Source organism: Melanotaenia boesemani, chromosome 2, assembly GCF_017639745.1.
Source record: "Melanotaenia boesemani isolate fMelBoe1 chromosome 2, fMelBoe1.pri, whole genome shotgun sequence".
NCBI lineage: Eukaryota > Metazoa > Chordata > Actinopteri > Atheriniformes > Melanotaeniidae > Melanotaenia > Melanotaenia boesemani.
This window is the reverse complement of record NC_055683.1, coordinates 7,978,241-7,995,176: the sequence shown is the minus strand read 5'-3', so window position 1 is coordinate 7,995,176 and position 16,936 is coordinate 7,978,241. Positions and strand designations below refer to the sequence as shown.

Sequence of the window (16,936 nt, the reverse complement as noted above, 5' to 3'; positions counted from 1 at the left end):
CCAGGGCGCACGGCTAAGTGAGAGGCAGAGGAGCCACCCAACCAGACTGAAAGAAACAGGACAGAGCCGCAGCAGCCACAGCCGATGAAAGCCCCCGGTGCAGAGAGCCCCCCCCAAGGAAACACTGGAGAAATAACCTAAAAATAATATAAATAGAATAAAAGCATTGAATTAATAAAAATGGGTTAACATAGAAAAATAAATAGGCTAGGGGAATAGAATGAATAAAAATCAAATGAATAAATATTAAGTAAAAGCTAAAATAAAAAGGTGGGTCTTGAGCCTGCTCTTAAAAACATTAACATTCTCTGCAGCCCTGAGCTCCTCCGGCAGGCTGTTCGACAGACGAAGACCATACCACTGGAAAGCTGCCTCTCCGTGAGTATGTGTCCTGACTTTAGGTACAGTCAAGAGGCCAGTACCGGAAGACCTCAGGGGCCGCGGGGGTTCATAAGGTAGAAGCAAATCTAAAAGATAAGAAGGCCCAAAAGTTTTCTGCCATCCAGGATTTGATATCTAAAATACAGTTGAAAAGGGCATCCGTTGGTCTCGTGTCATCAGGAGACATGGAGATGTACAGCTGAGTATCATCAGCATAACTGTGGAAGTTTACTCCATGCCTCCTGATGACACTGCCAAGAGGGAGCATATACAAATTAAAAAGAACAGGGCCTAAAACTGACCCTTGGTCAAGGCTTGTCTTCAGTTTACTGTTAAAGTGTTCAACAATAAAATCACAGGGTGCAGGTAAAATCACAGGAGGACATTTATCTAGAACTTTGATAAAATTTGCAGCCACTTCAGAGGTTAGATAGCGCTTCCTCACAGTTCGCACCGAGGTCTCCCGCTGAATAAAACCGATGATGTTAAAAAACACACAGTAGTGGTCAGAGACAGCCAAGTCAACAACAGAGGACACACTGGCAGAAAGGCCATAGGTAATGACCAAGTCCAGTGTGTGTCCTCTGTCCTCTGCGTAAAATCCATATAGTTAAGAATGTTTAAAAATTCTTTTGAAACAGGATCTAAAGGATTATTTATGTGCAGGTTAAAATTGTGAAGTTATATGTTTTGTGTATGATTGATAAAAATTCTGAAAACTCATTAATAAAAGCAGCACATTTTTGGGGTGGTCTATAAACAGTGACACATAAAATTGGAGGGCTGCTGAAAACACTGGAGAGTTTGTCCTGGTTGATGCAGAGATGCTGCTCCAGTTTTCTCCCAACTCAACCAACAAGCTGCCTTTTAGATCCATTCCCACATCACTTTAAACATGTGATGCTTTCTTTGAGCGTGAGCTTGTAGACGTGGTGAGTTCCTCCTTCAGACGGGCGTCTTCCCATCTGCCTGTAAAACAGCAGTGGTGAGGCCCCTTCTGAAGAAGAGGAATTTACACCCAAACCTTCTGGAGAACTACCGACCTGTATCCAACTCACCGCTTTTAACTCACATGATAGAAAAAGTTCTTTTTATTCACTTACACAAGTTTCTGAATAAACAGAATATTTTAGAAGGATCTGAATCTGGTTTTAGGACCAACCACAGAACCGAGACGTCCTTTTAAACATTGTTAACCACCTCAGGTGGAACTTGGACCCACAGAAACTTCCAGTCCTGGTTCTACTGGATCTTAGTGCCGCCTTTGATCCAGTAGATCAGCAGGTTTTATTAGACAGACTCAGAAGTCTGGTGGGCCTCTCAGGTCCTGGTCTTAAATGCTTTTACTCTGATCTCACAGATCCACAGTTTCCAAGCTTGAACTGAGCTTTTGTTCCTGGACTTGAACATCTGCTAGCCTCAGAACAGGATGATCCCACCACTCTCCTTCTGTGGGACACTTCCACATCCCAAACATCCCGTTCATCCACAGGAACTCAGTACACTCCTTTTCCACCAGCACTTTACTTTCTACAAGGCTTGAAAGCAGCTGGATCTCGTCTTCTCAACACACAACTAGCAGCGTGAACCTTTGACACGTTCCCTCATCTCTGCAGCTGCACAGCTGAACATCTTTGAATCAGGAGTTGTTGCTGCATCTTCAGGTAGAAAAGGATAGAAAATGGTCAAACCTCTTGAGCCCTCAGATATGAGGTGCTGCATTCTACCATTATTCCCATTAGCTGAGCAGGGCCACTGGCCTTGTTTGTGTAGGTTCTGGTTCAGAAAATCCACTTCTAGTGTCTCATACAGCCGTTCACAGATGCTGAAAAGCTGTCAGTTTAACAGCTTGATGTGTGTCCAGCTTGTTGCTATCCTTTCATTCTCACATCCCCCCGTTCCATAGAAGGAATCTGCAGCTGCAGGAAAACTTGTCCAGGTCATCTTCTCCACACTGAGTAGAGCAGCAGCTTTCTGGAAGGATCACAATGTGAAAACATCACCAGTGAAGCTACAAGATGTTTGAACTGGCAGCTGGATCCATTTCTTCTGATCACAGTTCATTAGTTTCATCACATCCTGAGAGTCATGAAGATCTTTGCTTGTGTAAAGTCAGACATCAGATCCTGGTTTCAGTGAGTATATTTATCTTCCTGTTCTTCTCTCTCCATGTGTGAGCAGTGCCAGCTTGATGAAGCTCCAATAATTAAGCCTCGTTGTGGATTTTAACATTAACAGCTACTTTTCTTAAACCATTTCAACTTTGTTAGCAGCTCCATTTCCTCCTTCTGCTTTCCACTTATCTCTGGTCCGATCCACGTTTCAAAGATCTGCAGCCCTTTCATCTTCAGGCAAAGCGTGTGTCTTCTGAGCTTTAATCGCCATGACGACGCATGCACCGCTTCACTTTCTGCATGTTGCCAGTATCACCAAGACCTTGTTGAGATGCTTTATTCTAGTGTTACACTCCTGGCTCGATGAGCTTCTACAGAGCTTCTCCTCTACTGGGATTTTTCTTCTAAGGCCCTCAATCCTCTTGAAGACACCAAAGTAAAGTCTTACTGCATCAAACCAGGACGTCCGCTAGACTCAGTACGACTGGAGAACTGTTCAGTTAGGGGGTCAGGGCGAGTCATTTCTCCCGGCCAGAGCCGCATATCGTCTCACATGCCCGTATGTTCTGGTTGCATTTACCCACAACGCACTTTGCTTTGTAGTCCACTTCTTGGATTTGGTCCACTTGAAGCAGATCGAGATTCTCATCAGTACGCAGACCGAGTCCACCTTCTTTGATCCAGATCAGAACTGATTTGTTCACAATTCCCCAAATGAAGAGGACTTTCCCACCAAACGGACCAGGACTCTTATCAAAAAGGGCTGGTGTGAACGCGCCGCTTGGTTCCCTTCCACGTTCCCCAAGAAACCAGATGTTCCAGTTCCTCCTGGTAAATGTCCTTCCCTTCCATGTGGATGAAACATGTTCATCATCAAGCATGTTTACTTCTACATTAATGATGGAATAAAGTCCAACGTTTGTTCGAAGAAAAAATCATTTTCAAGATAAAACAGAAAATTTTCAATCAGAATTTTTTAAAGAAGCTCACGTATTTTTTATTGTTCTTAAAGAACCACGTATCCATGGCAACCACCAGCTGCTGGTGCTTCTCCTGGTGCTGGGACTGGTTGCAGCCACTTCAGCTGATTACACATGAATTTAGATTAAAACTACATCCAAACTGCTTCATTATTCACCAGAATATTGTTCATCTTTCAGACATTTTACTGTTTTCTACAATGTGTGGATCATTTCTAGAGATGAAGGTGATGTTTTCCACCTTATTTAGCTGGAAATGCTTCAGATATTTAGTTTACTGTCATGTGTGAACTAGTGTAAAATATTCAGCTTTTTCTAGCTGAAAAATGAGCTAAAGATGAATTTATTTCTACTGATCCACAGATAAATGGACGTGTTCTGGCAGCTCTAAGTAAAGTAGATGTAAACATAGTGGAGGTGGAGGCCTTGCTGGCTGCTTGTGAGATGAAGGAGATTTTTAAGAAGACATGAAACAGAAAAGACGGATGTTTCTGAAATAACATGAAGGTGAACGATGATGAAGCAATGAAGGTGGAAAACTGTCTTCATCTTCCTACAAGCAACACCTGTCTTCCAGGTCCGGGGGGCTAATGGGGAGGACAGGTGCTGGTTCTAAGTTTTATATGGTTTATGAAGCTCTCCATGTTTAATGGCAAGTATTTCAATCAGTCTTATTTCTTTATCAGTTTTATTTATACAACTCTAGTTGATCAGAGTGCTGGACAGCGATAAAAACAAGAATAAAAATATAAAACACTTATAAATGATAAATATTACAAGTTTCTCAAGTGACACCATCATGTGTCAAAGGCTGATCTGAAAAAAAGGTTTTCAGTTTTCCTTAAAGAGGGGCAGAGTTAACATGTAAGTTACATGTAAGGAACCCACACCGATGAGTCGAAATAGACTCCTTATAATGGAGGAAACTCATTTCAACATTACCTGTTTAGATTCCAGCACAAGAAGGAGGATGGATCATGTGGTAGATCAGATTTTAATACAAGTATGATGCAACACAACATAACTGGAAACTTTGTCTTGTAGCCCCTCAGAGTCAGAAACAAGATCCAAACTTGTGAGTGTTTGTAACATCAGTCAGAAACTGAATCCTAGAAAAATGTTTCACAAACACAACTTTCACTGTAAAATGAATATTTATCTGTTTTTATTTAGATCACAGCTGTGTGTCATTTCTTCACCTACATTCACTGCTTCCATCAAGAGCTGGTCAACCAGCAGGACGGTAAGACACACACACACACACACACACACACAGGCCTTCTACCCGAACCAGTAGAAAAACCTGTCACCATTTCTTTACTAACTATTTTTATATGAGCTGAAATAATAGAAAAGGAACCAGAAATGGGAATAAAAGGCATCATGATGAGAAAATAAACCTTCAGATGGAGACTGACTTTAAACCAGTCGTATCTTCTCGTCTGGTCTGTAGGCTCAGGACGTCTGTGTGAGATCTTTGGTTATTTAGAAATGGATATCAGGTGTAATCTGCTGTGTCCTGCAGACTAAAGAGGAGAGGGAGCATCCAGCTTGTTATCAGTGGACAGGTGAACAGCTGCATCTCTGATGGGATGGCTGCATTAATGTCGATGGCGTGAGCAGCTTCCACATCTGTGAAGCTCCATCAATGCTGAGAAGACCTCGTTTAGACGCGTCTTAGTGAAACAGTAGTGATAGTCGTCTCTTTTTATGGAAATGTGATCAGTAAACACGTTATCATGGATCACTCATTGTGGATTTACCAGATAGTTTCTGAATAAACGCTGAGCTTGACGGGATAAAAATCCCAACCTTTCTGGGACTGGGGTTGTATTCCAGTGAGTTTTTTCCACTAGAAGCTTTACTGTCCAGCTGGAAGGTCTTCAGTTCGGTAAACTCTGATTGGCTCCGTCCAATAATCCGACTGTAGGAACTATTGATGAGCGAGCTGCAGATAACAGGATCAGTTATCCATCACATTGATCAGAAGATGCTCTTCACTGTGTGTTTGCAGCGGAGCGGATCTTCTGGGAGGTGATGCAGCTCCGCAGGGAAACGTCCTTCTCCAACCTCGGTACTACAAAGACCAGCCGTGACCCACAGCCCCATCCTCCAATCACAGCGGACTCTTACAGAAGCCCCGCCCACCGCCTCCAGTTCTGGTTTCCAAATAAAAGAGACTGAAAGCGTTCCGTTGATCCGGATCTGGACTGGAATCCTGTTTGATATTTTCTCCTCACCAGTTAAATCCAGTATTTTAAGACATGAAGCTACAAGGCAGATCTTTAACATGAGAAGAAAAATGAAGCTGACGTCTTTAAATAATACAAGTTCAATTTCTCAAATAATGTTTCAAGAATTATTCAAATTTACTAGAAATTCATTAAAGTAAATTAGTTAAAAACACAAAAGGGTGAATGAAATGAAAGATTGTGTTTTCGTGGAGACGAACATTCAGTGTTTTATAAATAAAGTTGTAATATTTCAGGACTGTTTAAAGGAGGGATGTGTCAACACAGATACACCTGTGACACAATGAGGCGATGATGATGTAACTCATGTACCTCATATACTTCACTACCTGGACTAATAGTTGCTGCTACACACGTCTGTAACATGTTGCATCTGTATATTCCAGCATGTATGTAGTAAGTATGTTCTACTGCACATACCAGTCCAGTGGGGATGACGGGAAGGATGGCTCCCAAAGCCAACACATCATCCCGTTCATTCCCTCTCTCTCTTCTCCTCCAGACTTCAGTCGACCATCTTCAGCTTCTATTTTCCTTTAGTTCTAGTAGCCGACAACACCTGTTCCAGTCTGGCTGCTTCTCTGTACATGGTTTTTATTTAATAGAGACTTTTGTTGTGTTATGTTGGTTTCTTCTAGAAGCCAGTCATGTAGCAGTGTGTCGTCATCAAGCTGCTTCTTCCTTTCAGTAACTAGTAACTGTCTGGAGTAGCTTGTTGTCGTGTCTAAGCTAGCATGTTATGCTACTTCTAGATGATGTTTGGAAAGTTTGCCACACTTTGATGGTGCCAGTAAAATTCCAGCCAGGTGTAGTTTCCGGATGTATAACCCCTACTTGTACCCTCCCAGAACACGAGGAGGGAACACGGCCCTATGGCAAGCCAAAGTGGTCAAAATATGCCACTTTGTTGGCGCGTTTGTAATAAAAACGGCGTCAAATACGCCGTTTTGTGGTAAAAACGGCGTTAAAAGCGCTGTTTTATTTGGCAAAAACGGCGTAAAATTCGCCGTTTCTTAAAGCTTCGGTAAACGCCGAAAAATACGACGTTTTTGGTGGTCATTAAACGCCGCTTTTTGCCCCGTTCAAAGAACGCGCGTAAAAAGCGCCGTTTTGTTGCACTTTAACTCGCGTTAAAAACGGCGTTTTGTGCAACTAAAACGCGCGTAAAAAGCGCCGTTTTGTTGTATTATAATTATCCCAGCCCCTTTTTTGTACAGCCAGTAAAATTGAACCGTGATCATCCAGTCAGTAAAGAATAAGGGCAGACCACTCCAGTTCATCACTGATCTCTGCTGAAGGATTGTCTGCATTGATCCAGTAACCATGTGGTCTGCTTGTGTGCTTACATGTCCAGTCATATTCAAATGCACTGTCAGGATATAGATTTAGATATTGATCAAATCTGTTTTATCTTTTCTAAAGAAAAAGAAAGAAAGAAAGAAAGAAAGAAAGAGAATTCTTTCTTCACAGATGTCGACATACATACATTATTGTGTGAAACCACACTGAGCACCAACCTATTGATTGCAATGAGACAGACTAAATTAATATCGTCTATATTTAATATTATAGATAATAAAGTATATTTTCTACTATATTTACTATAGTATATTGTACTTAAAGAAGAACAGCATAAGATAAAACCTTATTAATCCCACAACAGGTATATTTGTGCGTTACTATAACTCAACTACTGAAAAAAAGAGGGAGAAAAGCAGATTAAAAAAAAATAAAAAATACAAATATTAAATACAAATGCAATAGAATGAAAACTATATACCACAGTAACTGGTGTTCTATGTACAAGCATCTATGTATATCCATACATACACCACCTGCTGATGGTGGTGGTGTTAACAATCCAGGGCTGATATTAGACTGGCTAGAGAAAATGACTATTCCTGCCTTTCATTCCACTTTGAACAGGGACACACAGGCACAGTCATGGTTGGAAATGTTGTGTGATCGTATAACTTTCTTGGTGACAGTGAGTCATGAACAGCAACAATTTTTGTGAAATGTAAATAGTTAAATTGTTTAGACTTCTTTCAAAAATATAAATGTTTGTAACCCTGTTTATATTGTAAACAGTTCATTAAATGTTATCATGCCGTGCATTATATTTATCGCCTTATTTTTTTTTTTTTTTTTTATTTTATTTTTTTTTTTTTTTTTGCTGTATATTGAATTCCAGATGGGGCTGTGAATTAATTTCACTACTAATGTTTTCTCCTAGCCGACAGAAGTTAAGTACGCACTCTGAAATATTTAGTAATGCAAAAATAAGAAGTGTTTTTACTAATCGCCATGGACACCATGTTGAAAGCTGGACATGGAGTCAGTGACAAGTCTCCAGACTCAGTGACTCGATGAGTTTTTCAGCCACTATAAGACAGGAGCAGCAGCGACGACATCACACCAGTTCCAGCCAGCCACCCAGCCTGCACCCTGCTCATGTGAGATGTACCTTCCAGAACATCTGCATGCAGAAGGCAGCTGGCCTAGATGAGTCCCAGGATGGTTCCTAGGAACTGTGTTTCAGTTAGCTGAGGATATTTAACGATATCTTGTACTGTTCTCACCTGTCTGAAGACCTGTCACTCTGGCATCCCTAAATGATTCCAGTTCAGAGGCTTTAAACATCACAAAATGTTTCATGAGATTGATGCAAAAAAAGACTAACAAAATTTTTTTTATTGATCCCACAGTAGGGAAAACAACTTGTTAAAGCAGGTCACACGGCAGTGCAATGTGAAAAGAACATGAGGAAGAGTAAAGTCTGATCAAGGTGGCTTTTCAACCATCCTGGATTCTCATCAGTCTGCAGACAGGACAGGATGATACCATATCAGCATTATTTTTGTATTACTAAATATTTCAGAGTGCGTACTTAACTTCTGTCGGCTACGAGAAAACATTAGTAGTGAAATTAATTCACAGCCCCATCTGGAATTCAATATACAGCAAAAAAAATAAATAAATAAAAAAAATTAAAAAAAAATAAGGCGATAAATATAATGCACGGCATGATAACATTTAATGAACTGTTTACAATATAAACAGGGTTACAAACATTTATATTTTTGAAAGAAGTCTAAACAATTTAACTATTTACATTTCACAAAAATTGTTGCTGTTCATGACTCACTGTCACCAAGAAAGTTATACGATCACACAACATTTCCAACCATGACTGCGCCTGTGTGTCCCTGTTCAAAGTGGAATGAAAGGCAGGAATAGTCATTTTCTCTAGCCAGTCTAATATCAGCCCTGGATTGTTAACACCACCACCATCAGCAGGTGGTGTATGTATGGATATACATAGATGCTTGTACATAGAACACCAGTTACTGTGGTATATAGTTTTCATTCTATTGCATTTGTATTTAATATTTGTATTTTTTATTTTTTTTTAATCTGCATTTCTCCCTCTTTTTTTCAGTAGTTGAGTTATAGTAACGCACAAATATACCTGTTGTGGGATTAATAAGGTTTTATCTTATGCTGTTCTTCTTTAAGTACAATATACTATAGTAAATATAGTAGAAAACACACTTTATATCTATAATATTAAATATAGACGTTATTAATTTAGTCTGTCTCATTGCAATCAATAGGTTGGTGCTCAGTGTGGTTTCACACAATAATGTATGTATGTCGACATCTGTGAAGAAATAATTCTCTTTCTTTCTTTCTTTCTTTCTTTCTTTCTTTCTTTCTTTCTTTCTTTTTCTTTAGAAAAGATAAAACAGATTTGATCAATATCTAAATCTATATCCTGACAGTGCATTTGAATATGACTGGACATGTAAGCACACAAGCAGACCACATGGTTACTGGATCAATGCAGACAATCCTTCAGCAGAGATCAGTGATGAACTGGAGTGGTCTGCCCTTATTCTTTACTGATTGGATGATCACGGTTCAATTTTACTGGCTGTACAAAAAAGGGGCTGGGATAATTATAATACAACAAAACGGCGCTTTTTACGCGCGTTTTAGTTGCACAAAACGCCGTTTTTAACGCGAGTTAAAGTGCGACAAAACGGCGCTTTTTACGCGCGTTCAGTGAACGGCGCAAAAAGCGGCGTTTAATGACCACCAAAAACGTCGTATTTTTCGCCGTTTACCGAAGCTTTAAGAAACGGCGAATTTTACGCCGTTTTTGCCAAATAAAACAACGCTTTTAACGCCGTTTTTACCACAAAACGGCGTATTTGACGCCGTTTTTATTACAAACGCGCCAATAAAGTGGCGAATTTCGACCACTTTGGCTTGTCATACGGCCCCCTCGCCAACCCACCGGAGAAGGATGGCTTTATGATCCAGGTTCCAGCAACGGGCAGGATTTGAACTAGACGCTGCACCACTGGTGACTTACGGTTCTCCACCAACCCCACCACGCCACCGAGGACCTTCACACTCACACTTGTTCTCGTGGTGCTTTTATCTTTTCGTTTTGGCCGTTGGACGTGAAAACGGATGTGGTGAATGAAGAGGTTGGATCCCAGGTCCTCCTGCCTCCAGAGTCTTCTCCTACCAGCCTGAGCTGTTCTTCCAGATGTGTGAAGCTTCACTCTTTACTTTAGACTGGACTCTTAGAGGAGTTAAGAAGCTTTAAATTCATGGAGTTTAAACTGGAATTCATCACCTGCAAGCTGTAAGATTTGAACCTGCAGCTTGTTGAACTTCAGCCAGGTCTCCATGCCCCTGAGCTTTCCTCTCATACAGCTGCAGCCTCTGCAGCTTTTCTAACTCCTTCATTTGGCATCCAAAGGGTTAAAAGGTCTTTCCATCAGAAGGTTTGATCACAGTTCTACTGATAATCCAGGCTTCACCATCAGGGTGAGCCGTTCTCCCAGAAACTCTGATAAACTTGAAGTTCTTCACTCTTTATTTTTGGCTGTTGGTCTTAAAAACCAACATCAGTGTTTCTACAACATTTAGAGGATCTGAACTGGAAGCTTCTGCTTCCAGCTGCAGCTGAACATCATCCTGAGCTGCCCAGTCACAGCTTCCTCAGGGTTTCTGAGCAGGTTCCACTCTTTAACTCAGAGCTAAGAGTTTTCTTTACATTAACATACGTGTACATTTACACGTGTGTAGTAATCCTAACCACCTGAACTGACTCACCTTATAATACGTACAGAAGTCAGATTTATTAAGTAAGAAATATATAAAAGATAAAACTAGTTCTCTCCTGCCTTGGAAATGTTTTAACTCCCCTTGAGGAGCTTTATGGATATAATGTGACAGGACAGCAGAGGTGAGGACCCAAACGCAGACTGATGAGGCAGGAGACAAACCAACGCCATTATCCAGGATTTAATATCAAGGAACAAGGAAACCGATACAGACTGAACACGAAACAACAACAATGATCTGGCACCGAGTCAGAGAAACCAAGGCGTAAATAAACAGAGGACGACTAACAGGGAACAGGTGAAGTGAGGGAGCAATCAGACCAGGTGAACTAACGAGCCGCAAACAAAACACACAACACACACGGGAACCAACAAAACTGGAAACTAAAGTAAACACGACAAAACCAAGAACATCACCTATGACCACGACATATAAGGCTCCTCTGATACTTCAGTATTATTCATTTCTTTTATTAGTTTTTTGCTGAATAAAGATTTAAAAGCTGGACCTGACACAGGATATGAAAGAAAGGAGCCCTGAGAGGACTTTGTTGTAAAGAGCTGCTGTACAAATAAAGCTGGATTGAATTAAACAGAAGAGAAAAGGAGAGTAAAAAGTGGAGAGAGGACAAAGATAGAAACAACAGAAACAATAGAACAACCAGCTGCAACACCGGTAGAGAAACAGAAAACATCCTACGGCCTCTATATGAAAACACAGCAGACAATCATCAGGAGCACCTGCAGAAAGACACACTGAAAACCATGAAAACAGCAGCAGAAAGTGTGTGTGTTCTACTATTCTTACACTTATACTTCATAGTCTGGACGGGGCTCAGCTTACATGCATGTTGTACTTGTATGATGGAGCATGTTACAAAGAAACTTCTAGAAAAAACTAAACATGTTGCTTTGCGTTGCTCGTTGCTGTTACACACTGGATGATCAGACACATGTGGAACTAACAGTTCTGGTCTTTCCTACGTTTCTCAGGCCTCCATCTATTGGTGGTTTTATTGTCATTAGTTTAACTTATTTCAGCCAGTGATGAAAATAAAGAAGCTTTGTTAGGCGTCATTCACACACAAACATGCAACAGAATGAAAGATGAAATCACAACAAACATCATCATCTGTTCTACAGTTTTTCTTCCTCTAACTTTATACCATAAAACAATAATAATAAATTCTATAAAGTCCTTTGTGCTGAATTCATTTAAGGTAGATTCTCTCCTGGAGCATTAGAAGCACTGCTAGGTATGCGGCATAATGGAGTGAATAAAGAAGATTTATGGTCCTGTTAACAGTTCTTGACAGAGGTTGGTCACCACCATGCACCTCTGGAGGAACGTCAGTGTGTCTTCAGGTGTCTCGGGTTTGCCAGCTTGAAGACAAAGTCAGTGCAGAAGGCAGAGATGATCCCTTCCTCAACATCGTCTGCTTTCACAACGTTTGGAGCTCGTTTGGTGAAGAAGGACATTTTCCAGTCTTGACCAGTCAGGAGAATAGTTGTGTGTGGAGATGGAAGGTCACGCTACTATCACACGGAACAAACACAACGAACCACATTAGAGCTCATTTTTTAATTCTTTGTAAAGTAAATAAACTATTTAGTGTGTAGTCAAATGTAATTAAATAATAAAAAGTTTGTGTCCTTTCAACTATTTCTGTTTTAATTACATAATTTCAGTCATACAATCAATAAGAAAAGTTAACTTGCTAACTTTGTTGTGTGTGTTTGGTTCAGTTAAACACCACATGTCTGCATCAGAGTCTCCAAGAGGGATAAAAAGGTTCATGTTCTCCTTATAGACGTATGGGAGAAATATAAAGAGTCAATACCTGCAAGAGAAACAATACATTTAACATCTAAACCAGGTTTTAATGCTGGAAATTCTTGTTTCTGTATTTCAAAGGTTTCAGAAAGCTGAAGACAGCAAGAGGGTGATGTAGAGAAAATGTTGCTTCACTGGTCTGGGCGACATGGTTTAATATGCACCTGTTAACTCCTGGTAACTCTTCAACGAGAGCCTCCTCTCTGGCCTCCAGGTACAGCTGCTATGGCAGAGATTTCTCTGGAGGCAGGTGAAGCACTTTTTGCAGACGCAGTCAAATCTTTGTCACTTCTTTCCCAAAGCTGGATGTTTTCGCTCCACTTCATCACAAACCTGCAGCTGAAGAAATATCAAACTGTCTTCAGTTTTACAATAATTGTAAATTTGTCCTCAACTAATCTGTGGTTCAGTACAGCCGAAGAAGGTTTGTAGAGATGGTTTCTGTAGAAATTGGCCCAGCAGCTTACTATTTAGACTAAAATCAGTTTAGAAAATATTTTCTGTAAACCTGAAACAGCTACACGTCAAAGAAAGGCCCAGAAAAATAAATAAAAATTAAATAAATGCTAAAACACTGGCTCTGTAATTGTTGAAACTTCATTTACAACGTGAAGGACTGAAAGTGAAAAAGTTTCAGCAGGAAGAGAAAGGGAAGGAGCAGAAACAGCTGAGTTCGTGTCCACATGGGGACGAGTTTAAGTGTAGCCATAAAAAATGTCCAGTGTTTGGACATTTTGTCCTCATACAAGCAGCATTTTGGAAGCTTGTTAACACTCATTTTTGGAAGCAGGTCCCAAAGTGAATTAATCTGAAAGATCCATAGTTGTGTTTCTGTGTCTGTAGGAGCCATTTTTAAGTATCTGTATATATCTTGTTTGGCCACCAGGGGGCAACATTGTACAGTCTTTTGTCAGCGCCTATATAAGCAGGAACCTTCCTGCAGGAGACAGCAGGGCCGGAGTGGGACTCATTTAATGCCTCAGACCGGCCGCTTCACATCACCACCTATTATTATTAAAATCATGTAATTATAACCTTACATGTTACGTCTACAAGAGCACAATGTTCTGTAAAACCTGGTAATTCAGTATAATTTTCTACAATATTTCTAATCCAGTGTAAGAAAGGGTTGCTTCACAATGTAGATTTATTTCAACATGAGTCCTCGTCTCCAACATTATTCTTTACATCCTTTCAACAACATCAGAATCTAGATTCTGTTTCAATAAGTGTTCACAGATATTCAAACCTTAAAAAGAATAAATAGAATATTAAATAAGATTAATAAAATACAAAGTGTTGAAGTTTATGAAGTTTTATTAAACATGGTTTAGAAGCTATTAGAAAATAATTTTGTTTTTCTCAAAAGAAATGATGAAATCTCCATTAAAACATGAATCAATCTGAATTAAACTACAAGGGAAGTTTATTTGTACTATAACACATTTCACATATGAGACAATTCAAAGTGAACATAAAACATTAAAATCATTACAAATGCTGCAAGAAAGCAGAAAAGACAGAAACAAACAGCAAAAATCACAATAAAATGATAAATTAAGTTAAAATGATTAAAAGCAAAATAAGTTAAAAGTTAGCTGCAGATTTCATGCATAGGTGCAGGAGAAAAGAAAAGTTTTTAACCTGATTTAAAGTGTCTACGTTTGTGTAGTGATGTGATGTATAAATTTAGTGGCGCTGTCACTGTATAACGCTGGGAGGTACAGAGAAGAAGTTCTCCAGAGAAAATGTGTGTTCTGAACAGCACGTTAGCTGTACGTTGTGGAGATTCCTGTTATGGAATAAAGTGATGTAGTACTTCAAAACGTGTCAAGTTACTACAGTTTGGTGAAAGTTTAATCTCCACTGGCAGTTTGTTCCACTTGTTTGCAGCATAACAGCTAAATGCTGCTTCTCCATGTTTAGTCTGGACTCTGGTCTGGACTAGTGGACCAGAGTCTACGGATCTCAGAGCTCCGCTAGGTTTATATCCTCTGAATTTATTCCAGATGGATTCTGGGCCTAGACTACAGCGTTCTTTGTCTTTCCAGGACGAGCTGTTAAAGACCAGCTTCAGCCAGACTGTGTGCTATATCTCTCATCAACCAGCAAGACAAGACTGTGTTGTGTTCAAGGGACAGACTGCATGTGGAACACTCTGCACACAACATGCAAAAACACATGAACAGGAGTTAACAGGTGCATATTAAATGATATGATCCATACCAGTGACATAACCCTGCTGCTGTTTCCAGGTGTGTGAAGCTTTGAACTCCATGGGGCTGAGTTATGACGAGGGCAAAACTGCTGCGCTATTTAACATTTGCTGCGCAGTTTTGCTCTGGTTATGTTTCTACGATTAGCGCCTGATCTATTAAGACTGCTCCTGTTATCATTTGCGGAGCAAACAGCAGTATTTAAATGAGGATTTAGCGGCGCTGTTTGCTCTGTCATGTAAGGTTCTGGAGAGCAAGGAAACCGCAAACGCAAAATTAACTTTTATCCGATAGAAGTTGAGACAAATAAAGGAGACAAATAAAAATATTGCGGAAGTCGAGGAAAAAAATCTAAATGTCACCAGAAATGCTGCAATATAGTTTCATATTCAAGTTCAATTTATTTATAAGGCACACTAACAACAACCTTCAGGAACCAAGGTATTGTACATATAAAAACATGCAAGGAACAAATAAGAAATAATAAAGGTTTAAAAGCTATAAAGAAATAATAATAATAATAATAATAAAAGACAGGCATGATAAAGTCTTTAAACTTATCCAGCAATTCTAATATTGCAACGCTGGATCGTCTCCACAATCCTCTTCTCTGGCATTCTAAATATATTAATATAATAGAAAAAAATGCATTATCTTAGTCGCCTTTCATGGTGTCTGTGCCTCCTCCTTAAAATTATTACTGCAGCCATTGCGCGTATACTGTTGTGCCAATTAGCACCTGCTTTTCAGAAACGCTATTTTTAGAGCAAACATAAACACCGCAAACTATATGCGGGCTACATGAATCCCACTGCTGCGCAAACCAGATTTATTTGCATAGTCTCCTCCCACTAATGTGCACTTTCTGGCCGGAACGCCCATAATGCATATGCAGTAGCTTCAGAAACGCAAAGTGGAGAGCGGCGCAGTTTTGCCAGGATAACTGACGCAGTTCCATGTTTGCGGCTTTGATAGATAAGCTTGGGCCGATTTTAGCGGAGCAAAGCCGTCTGCACCTGTTTTAGTACACGCAAAGCGTTAATAGATCAGGGCCCATGTGTTACACACGGGAGAAATTCAGCCATGCTCCGCTTCATGAAAGGCTTTATTCATGCTGATCCCTGGAAGGACGAGGAACAGTATAGATCAGCGGTGGATGCTGTCAGCTGTTCTGCCTGACCGGCTACTTCCTCTAAGAAATTCCAGCTCCGGACCGGTCACCCCCATTAGTAGAGCTACTGCCACCTACTGGTGGAAAGCAGCGCAGCTATCCTCTCTAAACCAGCTACAGATTAACTGGAACATAAACATATGTAGACGTCCGAGTACGGATCTCACCTGGAACCACAAGGAACAGTATAGACCTGCGTCCCAATTCAGGCTCTGAACACGTTTTAGATTTTATAACAGAAAACATTTTACATATAAGATGCAACTTAAACAGCTTCAACTGAACAAGGCCGAAGACAACAGATACAAACGTGGAGTTTTTATTTATTTTATTTTACATAGAAAAATGAAATAATGTGCAGTTTCTTCAAAATATCAAGAGTTCTTGTTGCTTTCTGGTTCTTCACATTTTCAGCTGAGCTGGTTTAAGATTTCAGATCCACAAAAAAAAAGATTAAAAAGGTTTAGATCCAGAACATTTACACTTGTGGACATGAAATCTGCCAAGAATGATTAATAGCTGAATAACAGAGTTTACATCACTGACGATCCTTTCAATATAAAATATAAGATGAAAACATTAATGTGGATGTTGATGTTTAACTGAGCCCAGACGAAGCTTTCCATGTCGGACCAGAACTGTTTGGTGGGAACACGTTGGAAAATATCTGGAAAATTGTCTCTTTGTTAGCTTTGCAGAACACACAGGCATCATCAATATTTATCTGGAATCTTTGAAGTGTTTCCTGAACAGGAAAAATCTGAAGTTAAACCTTAAAAGAAACTTCTTCCAGCTTGTTGTTAATCCAGTAATTATGAAGAAGTTTAGCAGCTTTTTCCCTGTA

The 16,936-nt window shown here is 40.0% G+C and overlaps 1 long non-coding RNA gene across 2 annotated transcripts; it reads right to left on the bottom strand.

Moving 5' to 3' along the window:
- Nucleotides 1-11,698: 11,698 nt before the first annotated feature.
- Nucleotides 11,699-14,984, bottom strand: LOC121655411. Of its 2 annotated transcripts, XR_006013190.1 has the most exons (4): nucleotides 14,932-14,984; nucleotides 12,870-13,044; nucleotides 12,595-12,712; nucleotides 11,699-12,404 (listed from the first exon to the last, which is right to left on the bottom strand). It is a non-coding gene; the product is annotated as an uncharacterized LOC121655411 (long non-coding RNA). The 2 variants fall into 2 exon arrangements; XR_006013191.1 differs by lacking the exon at nucleotides 12,595-12,712.
- Nucleotides 14,985-16,936: the final 1,952 nt, after the last annotated feature.